This window comes from Leptonychotes weddellii, chromosome 2 (genome assembly GCF_054177405.1).
Source record: "Leptonychotes weddellii isolate Sample4059 chromosome 2, ASM5417740v2, whole genome shotgun sequence".
Classification (NCBI taxonomy): Eukaryota; Metazoa; Chordata; class Mammalia; order Carnivora; family Phocidae; genus Leptonychotes; species Leptonychotes weddellii.
The window spans coordinates 97804339-97814133 of record NC_138370.1 but is presented as its reverse complement, the minus strand read 5'-3'; the positions used below and the strand labels follow the sequence as shown (position 1 = coordinate 97814133).

The window sequence follows — 9795 nt, the reverse complement described above, 5'->3', positions numbered from 1 at the left end:
CTTTATAACTCTTTAAACAAATCTAGGATCCTCTCAAATATCATTCATTGTATTTAGTGGTCATGTCTCTGTAGTCAAATTTAATCTAGAACAGTCCTGCAACCCCACTTTTGATTTTTTTCTTCATGACAAAGACATTGTGAGAGTCCAGGTCAATATTTTGGACTTGGCTTGCTACTAGATCCAGGTGAAACCTTTTGGTAAGAATACTATCCAGGTGAGAGTGTCTTCCTTTGAATCACATCAGGAGGCTTTTAATGTCAGTTTGATGTTAAGCTCAGTCACTTGTTTAAAGTGTTTTAGGTCGATGCTTACCAACTATAGTCTTTGAAAGTGTTTTCTGTCCTTGTGCACAAAAGTTTTTGCATCTGACTATGTAGAAAAATCTTATGTCTTGAATATCTATTTATCCCATATCCAAACTATGATTAGTTTGTGTCAAACAGGTTTATTTTATTTATTTTTCAACTGAGGAATGATGAATTACTGATTTACTGATGACTTTAGTAATATGTGACTCTCCAAAAATTGAAAGCTGCTTGAAGAAGACCACAAACATCAAACTGTTTGTCTGAACTGCTGGGAAAACTTAAAGGGTGCTTGGTCATTTCTCTTTCTCTCTCTGTCTCTGTCTCTCTTTCTGATTCCTCTTATCTAAGACCATCTCATCCTATTTCCCTATCGGTTGTTTCAGTTACAAGTTATTCTGTAAAGAGTAGACACACAGAAGAAAGGACTTACAGAGAACATTTAAACTCAAATCTCTTTTTTTCACCATAGCTGGTGAATATTTTGTATCTTTGACAGAATTTTCTGTCCACTTCCTAAGAACTTTGTCAAAATAACTTTTCCGCCAACATAAGCCCCTGGAGCAATCTACCATGCATTGCTTTGTGCTCTGGGGAATGGCTGACGTTGGTTAGAAATTAATTTATTACTTCCTGTTTCCTTTACATCTCCCACTTCCCTCCCCACCTCCTTGCTCTAATAATGACATATAAAGTTAATGAGCACTGGTAATTAAGAGGACATTTTAGAACAAGTGAGTTGGGTATTCAATGCCCTTGACCTAAACTTTACTTGGAGAAAGGATAGCTGAATAATTAGAAAATGGGATTCCAAATCAGAAGCCGAGGTGTCTTTTCTGCCAGTAATTTGTGTAGCTTTGGCTGGATCGCTCTACCTCTCTGTATTTTATTTTGTCCATCAGCTAAATAGGACTTATAATAATTTCTCTTAAGAGTTTTTGAGTGGCCACAGATGAAAGCCACAATATGGTAGCAATATAACTTTTAATTTGAGAACTAGGCAGCATGAATATTTTTACTAATTATAAAATCCAATATATTTTCCTTGGTTCACTTTTATACTTTTACCTACCTAAATCAACAAAAGACACAACTTAGATCTTTTTAATTAAAGAGCTTAAAATAATAAGGGAAATGTAAAATACTTTATTTTTAATTTCTTATAGAGTATCCAACTTCAGCCTCAGAAAATTTTAAAGTTATAAGTAACCTCTTATTTTATAAGTAATTAAAGGAATATTTAAAAATATAAATAAATAAGAGGAAAAACAAATCAGAACTCCATCATCATTAAGATGGGACCATTGTCAACACCTTGGGTATGTCCTTGCAGAAGGGATCATCTAGGCATCTCCTTTTATAACCTAATTTTTCTTTTCATTTATTAATCTATTTTGAACATCTTTCTGGTTCATCCAAAGCCACTGTAACAGATGCTACTGTGACTATCCAGATTCCCCCTCAGGACTGGAAGATGTATATACCCAGCTGTCTGCTACTGGCCGAAGCCCTCAAGCCTCAGCTCTACTTAGAACTGCAGGATGAAGGTATTCACCTTGCCCAAGGGCACACCTCTCTGCATAAGCTGCTGGCTTCCAGCAACTAGAAGATTCAAGGAGATAAAGGCCAGGCTCCCATACCCTAACCATAGACAATTCTGTCTAGAAGTCCAGTGCACTACCCATTGCGCAACACAGCCAGGTCCTTGACTGTAGACAGTTCTGAAGGGCTATTCCAGCTTCAGAATTTCCTGAGGTGTAGGTTGAGGCCTTCACTTGGGACCACACAGCAGCCCCAATTCTCCGTCCAGTCCTGCCCAACCCATTATTTCTCTTCCAGAGGCACGACCCCAAGAGTACTATCTCAGAGTTTTCTTTCAGGGAACACAACTTATAACAGTTGTTATTGGGAGTGGTCTGAAAAAGTTTGGAGCTGGATCACTCCCCTATCTCATCGTGGCTGTGGGGGGAGCATAGATAACCCATGGCCCAAGGAAGCAGAGCATTCTTAAGGCTTTCACTGATGGTGAATAGGATGTGACATTGGTGAAAGAAAATGCACCAGCTAGTGAAATGTATCATGTGTTAATAATAAATATGGGAGAAATAACAGAAGACCAGTGAAATTGGGTGGCTATGGCTAAGCTCAACTGATACTTTGGAAAAAGATAATAAAAGGTTGAGAAGGATTATTTGACAGTTAAAGAGTGATAGCCAGAGGGCTTCCTTGGTAGCTTATAAAGTACTCCAATCTTCAATAGCCAGAGGCTACAGAAAGCTATAGACCAAGACCAGGACTTAATCATAAAATTCACAGAACACTACAGAATGTTTAATTCTCAACTGAGGCAAGTAGGCTAAGGAAGAATGGGTCCCTAACACCTGGAATGAGGATGTTTGGGTTGATGATCTCCAAAAATCTTGGATCTTAGATACCTTTGAACTCTGAAATAGCAGGAGACTACTCTTCACTCTTCAAGGTGAGCACTGCCTCCTTGTTTAAAGATGCTGCAGAAGCCTTTCTCCTGTAAGAAATCTGTTCCTTCCTTGGGATCTGTCCCCACTTCCTGGTCACCAGGAACATAAGGGTGAAGTTACAACATAACCTGGCTAGGGACATTCTGAGTCTGATAAAGGAGGAAAGGGACTGTACCCCAAAGGAGCTGTAGAACCTTTCTAACAGCTACCATCAGAAACTGGGAGAGTATACAGGAAACTGGTTTCTGAGCATGCTGGGTGGAGTGGAGGATGGGGCGGGGTCATGAAACCTAAAGTTGAATAAGTACTGATTTGAGAGTACTTTCCAGGATACAGGATTTAACACTCTGGCCAGGACACTGAGTGATGGTGTAAATGTGCTGGGAGGTGGGCTCCTAGAATTAAGGAAAGAGAAAGGGTCCACACTGAGACAGAAATGGCACGACTGCTGCAGCAGATGGTAGAAGGAGAGATTAAAAGGATCAGAGAAGTGGGCATGTTACAGTGTATCTACTATGTAAGATGACTGTATTCCATGGGAGAGTCCAGAGGATTTACCGCTTACCAAAACAATAAGGAATGTGTTGGTGAGAGGGCACCCATCACCACTAAAAAATTCAGTGGTGGCTCTCCCATCTAAGTGAGGCTCATGGTAGAAGGTGCTTAGCAAACTGGGATGAGGCTAAGTGGCAGTGCTTAACCAGCAGAGGCCAAGTACTGAGTGAGGGCATTCAGGGGGGTCTGCCCCACAGGAAGTTACATACTTGGCTAATAGAACATAGTATTCCTAGGGACAGAGTAGTTGAGCAGCCAAGAAGGGTGCTACTTAAGCTGTTCCATCAAAAGAAATCAAGGGTGGATGGTAAGGCAGCTGAAGGCAGTCACCTTAATAAATAGTCACAATCTCTTGTCTACTTTTCTAGCCCTGAGAAATCTGACTGAGGGAGGTGCCATTCCTAGGACGAAGGATTCCACAGTACTATGACAAGTATACATGGTAGTGGTTACCTGGTTTTCCTGCAAAGAGACCTATGGCCATTTACTTTGGTGACCACATACTAGGGAAAGGGGGTACCCAATCACAGGGTCAAAGTTAACCCAGAGATCTGAAGCATCATCATGATGGCATACGGAAACCAAGTAATAAATATAATCCTGACCCAGCTCTGGCAGATCATGGGTCCACTGGGTACATGGACCCACCCAAGGTCATATCCCTGTCCCCAAATGTACCATAGGAAAAGATATACTTGGTATTTGGCACAATCCTCATATTGGTTCCCTCACTTTTGGAATGAGACCAATCAGAGTGGGAAGGCCAAGTGGAAGCTCTGAACTTTGTAACCCACTCCCCACTCCCAACCAAAACAAGAAATCGAAAACAAAATCATATCCCAGCCACCTTTATAGTCTAAAGGATGCTGAGGTGGTAAGCCCCATGATATCTTTATTTAATTCATCGGTCTGACCTTTGAAAAAAACAGATGGATGCTAGAAGATGACAGGGGCCTATTGTAAACTCAACTGTGTATAAGCCACAATTATAGATGGTGTACCAGATGTGGTATCTTTGCTCCAGCAGATTAACAAGGCCTCAAGTACACGATGTGTGGCCATTGATCTGGCACATATGTTCTTTTCCATCGCCATAAGGAAAGAGGATAAAAACCTTCACATCCATCTGGAACGGACAACAGATTACATTTACAATCTTGACCTAGGACTGTATTAACTCCCCTGTGCTCTATCACAATATAGTCTGAGGAGTCTTGAATGGCTGGACGTTCTGCCAAATGTCCCACTGTTCTACTAGAGTGATGACATCATGCTAATCAGATCAATGAGCAAGAAGTGGCTGGACTTTTGGTGAGACATAGGCCCTCCAGAGGGTGAGAATAAACCTTACAAAGATTCAGAGGTGTCTATATTAGTGAAGTGTTGGAGGATCCAGTGGCCTGGGCATGGGGAGAAATCCCCTAATCCTCTCCAAGAAAAGAACAAATGACTACATCTTGCACCTCCCATCACATAACACTTCACGGGCCTTTTGGGGTTCTGGAGGTAGCATATTACATACCTGCAAACACAGCTCTGATGCATATGTCAGATGATACAGAAGGCTCCTGGTTCTGAGTAGAAATCAAGATGAGTTCTGTGGCAGGTCCAGGCTCTGGTGCAAGTGACCCTGCCACTTAGGTCTTACAATCCAGGAGGCCCTATGGTTTTAAAGATGTCATGGTGGGAAGGGTCACCGTGTGGAGTTTATGACAGGCCCTAGTGGAAGAATCACACACAGGCCCCTGGATTTCTAGAGCAGGAGTATGTCATCTGTAGTAGAGAATTATACACCTTTTGAAAAACAGCTCTCAGTATTGTACCTGGTAGAGATGGAGGGCTTGACCATAGGACACCAAGTGATCAGGCCACCAGAACAGTTCATCTTGAGCTGGGTCCTTTCAGGCCACCAAGTGATAGGTCACATGCGCCCAGTGCAGACCATCACATGATGCAAGTGGCATATCCAGGATCAAGCATGAGTAGTGCTGGAGAACACAAGCAAGCTGCACAGGGCTAGCCGAGGCCCCGGGTCATCCACCACTGTTCTCCTCCCTCCCTCCACCATGGTCCTTTTCCTGCAGCTCACATTTATGGTGTCTCTGGGGGGTACTTTATGATGAACAGAGGAGGAAAAAGTCCTCTTTGAATCATGGATATGTCAGCCTCATATGTGCAAACTGAAAAGGGATGGCAGCTGGACTACCAGTCATTCACGGATGGCAGAAAATTCTCCCAGTGGCAAACATTATGGTGGTGCACCTGGTCACCCAATTTGTGTGGAGAGTGGCCTGAGGTTAGAAGATACACAGACTCGTACATAGCAGCAAATAGCTTAGGTAGCTGGTCAAGATCCCAGAAGAAAGATTGGAAGACAGGAGACAAGGAGCAGAGGCATGTGGATTGATGTGGGAATGAGCATGCAGTGTGAAGACCTTCAGCTTGCATGTATGAATGCCCACCAGAAAATACTCACGACGGAAGAGAAACTAACAACTAAGTAGGCAGAATGACTTGACCAATTGATATCAGCCAGTGTCCGTCATCCCCTGATGCTGGCACGATGAATGCATGAACAGAAGAGTCATGGAGGCAGGGATGGAGGCGAAGAATGGAAAGGAGGAGTGAGCAAGCAAGAATAAGGCTCTGAGGAGAGAAGGCTGGAGGAGAAAATGTTCCCCAGCCAAGAGGGCAGCCTTAGAGAGATGTTAGAAATGAAGTGTCTATTGAACTGAGCCAAACTGGACTGAACTGAAATTTATGAAGTGTTTTGCTGTGGACCTGGGGTAGGGTTAGGGATTCCTACACAATCTCACCAACCAAAGACAGTATGACCCCTGTTACCAAATGTCCAAGCTGTCTGTAACAGAGACCCACTCTGAATCCTGGCTATAGCACCAGGAACTTTGGCAAGTTGGCCCCTCGCTTCTTCTACCCTAGACAGGGCATCTTGACTGGAAGAGACACGTGTTTGGAATATGGTTTTGCCTTCAGGACCTAGTCACTACCATATTCTGGAAGCTTACAATGTGATCCACCTCTACAGGATCCGAAGTAACATCACATTATACCAAGGAACCCTGCACTAGCCAGAAGGTGCTAGTCTGGTAGAATGATGGAACAAGTTCAAGTCACAGCTGACGTGTCTGCTTGGAGGTGCTTTTGAGGATGGAAACCATCTTTGAGGATACCGCGTTCACCATAAATCAACAAACTTAAATGATGAGGGTCTCGGTAGGTCAAATACATGAATCTAGGAACGAGTGAGTGGAAGTAGGAGTGGTGCTGCTTATCATCACTCGCCATTACATCCTGGGGATTTTATGCTTCCTGTCCTCTCAGCGCTGAGCTATTGAGGTGTAGAGATCCTGGTTCCCAAGAGAGGAGCACTTCTGGCCAGAGGACACCTCACCCTGTTGTGTAGCCAATTCGATGCTCAATGAGACTTTCCTTGAACACCCTTATAAACTTCTACACTTGAGTCGATTTCTATCTTCCTTCATTTTTTACTCTGCTCGGCACTTATGACCATCTGAATTATATTGCTTATTTATTTGTTTACTTGCATGTTGTCTTTCTCTCTCCTCCCCTAGAATGTAACTTCCAGGAGGGCAGAGGCATTGACTTGTTCTGCGCTGAGTCATCAGTGCTTACAACAGCACGTGGCTGCCCTGAAGGCACCCAATAAATATTTGCCAAATGAATGACTCTACGATGGCATTTTCTGTGGGTCGGTAGTATTCAGTTGTACGTATGCATGATCGTTTATTTAATCAGTCACCTGTTGCTGGGCAGCTCATTTCCCTCACATTCTTTCTCCACTGAAATAATGGCAAAATCTTCATGTACGTCCTCTACTTCTCCTGAAGATGAACTCCAAGTAGTACAGCTTGCTGGCACATTAGTAGCACTCCTGGTTTTCCAGGCTTTTGATATATGATGCCTCACGGTTTGTTTAAAAAATATTGTTATACATACAATTCAGATTTAGCTCTCCTCTTGTCAGACAGGCTTTCTCAACCCCATATAAAACCATATTGTGCCCTGATACCCCTCAACATTTTACATAAAAAATCCCTCCATATTCAGAATGGTTTATTTTTCATTGCCTTTGCTGAAGATTGTGTGAGGGTCCCTAACCCAAATCCAAACTCAACCCCACAGAGATGCTTCATAAATCCAATGTGCCATCTCAGGCCTCCCATTTCATTTCTCTCTTAGGCACTCTTGGCTGGGGGTGGTCTTTTTTGCTCCAGCCCTCTCTCCACAGAGCCACATCCCTGCCTACTCATGTCTTCTTCCTCTTCCATGCCTTTGTCCCCCCCCCCACCCAAGCTTAAATTCCTCCCCAACTTTATCATTTAGAGAGCTGTCCACTTTCTTATGAAAAGACAGTCTCTCCTGTGTAGAGACTCAGGAGTCTGCCTTCTGTAAGTCTCAGCAAGTTTGTGTCTCTTCCTACAGAGAAATTCTCAGGCTCTAATGCATAAAAGAAAACATTCCTTTTGGGGTTTTGTTCTGTTTTTTCCTTAAGTTACTCCCCCAGAGCCCAGAAGGCCTAATTCCAACATTCTCTCACTATTTGTATTGTGCAATCCCACTTGGAGTTGTGTGTTGCGTGTATTTGATGAATGTGTTTGGTACACTTGGGCTTCCTCCAGAAGTATTTTCTTCCTGCCATTCCCCCATTTGTCTCCCTTCTTTTTGTCTCAGGTTCTGAGCTTCAGAGGTGAAAGATCTGGATTGGAGTCCCATTTCCACCTCTTACTGTGAATTTAAACATGACACTTTATTTTTCTGGGTCATTGTTTCCTCATTTGTAAAACAGTGCCTACTCTCATAAAGAGTAAATGAAATTAGCACAGTGGCCGAGGAAATGCTCAACAAATGTTAATTGTTATTCTACTCTTCCACGAGGCATTTCTGCTCTTTATACAGCTTCTTGGGCATTCATTGTCTTCTTTTTCTTTATGCTATTCCATTCCTTAGTTTCCCTAATTTCTTTATCCTTCACTTTCCCTCCATAGGAACCTCTGATAAGATTAAGTCTTCTGAAACCTGCCCTCCCTGTCTTCACTTCTCAAAAGGTTCTTTCCTCCTGTCTTCTCACTGCACTCTCTTGTTTAGCTTTAGCTTTCAGAAATATTTTTCTTTGCCTTCCCCCATCACAGCCTGAACCATATCTTCTTTATTTTTCTCTGTTGTTTATATTTAAATTCCTACTCACCACCTCTTTCTTCTCTTCCAGTCTTCCCTCCATGCCTTTGGGCACTTTCGTTATTTCTTCTTTTTACTTGTCCTTCACATCTGGTTCAGTGATGCTATTCTATTATGCATATACACTCCCTTTATCTCTGTAGAGATTACATCCAATTCTCTTTTTATAGAGAGAAATAACATTTATTCACTCATTCATTCATTGAGTCAATGTTATTGAGAGTATCTTTAAGGTGCTGGGTTGGGTCTTTGGAAGATAGAAATTAAAGTCACAGTCTCTGCCCTTAAAGAGCTCAAAGTCTAGTGGTTAAAGGGATGACAAAACAAACCCAATTTGGGTGGCAAGTCTATGAAAGGGGGAGTGGAGGGTGGATTAAGAAGGGGCAATTAGTGGAAACTGAGGTGGGAGGAAGAGGTATAAAGGAAAGCATTTCACAGATGTTGACATCAGAGTTGAGTTTTGAAGCATGAGTAGGAATAAGTGAGGAGAACTGGGGGTATGAATATGTTAGAGAGTGCAGATTCTGGGTAAAGGGGCCAAGATTTGCCTTTGCATGGAGTCTAATCCTTTACAACTGAATCACTTCACTATTCAGTGCATTCAGATGATTTCTTATACCATAGCTACAGGATGTCCTTTTTGACTGCATTCCGCATCAAGAGTGGAAGGTTAATGAATGAAAAGAACTTCTGGTTTGATGATCCTATATTCTTTCTTGATAAAGTCCCATATCATATCTGCCTTTGCTCTCTGCTACACCAAATCCAAATTAGTTTATAATTTTTTATTTATTTATTTTTATTTATTTATTTATTTTTAAGATTTTATTTACTTATTTGACAGAGAGAGAGAGTGAGAGCAGGAACACAAGCAGGGGGAGTGGGAGAGGGAGAAGCAGGCTTCCCGCCGAGCAGGGAGCCCGACGTGGGGCTCGATCCCAGGACCCTGGGATCATGACCTGAGCTGAAGGCAGACGCTTAACGACTGAGCCACCCAGGTGCCCCTATAATTTTTTAATCTACTGTTTCATTCATGAAGCCAATAAAAATGTCGTTTGTCAGTATGGAGGTTCCACAAAAAGTTAAAAATAGAGCTACCCTATGACCCAGCAATTGCACTACTAGGTATTTAGCCCAAAGATACAAATGTAGTTATCTGAAGGGGCACCTGCACCCCAATGTTTATAGCAGCAATGTCCACAATAGCCAAACTATGGAAAAATCCCTGATGTCCATCC

At 42.5% G+C, this 9795-nt stretch overlaps 1 long non-coding RNA gene across 1 annotated transcript in view; it reads left to right on the top strand.

Moving 5' to 3' along the window:
• Positions 1-1620: 1620 nt before the first annotated feature.
• LOC145720335 (uncharacterized) overlaps positions 1621-9795 on the top strand; it is a 12087-nt gene continuing 3912 nt past the window's right edge. The window contains exons 1-2 of the long non-coding RNA XR_014143253.1: positions 1621-1855; positions 3709-3782. This is a non-coding gene — a long non-coding RNA (uncharacterized LOC145720335). The remainder of the gene's footprint in view (positions 1856-3708; positions 3783-9795) is intronic.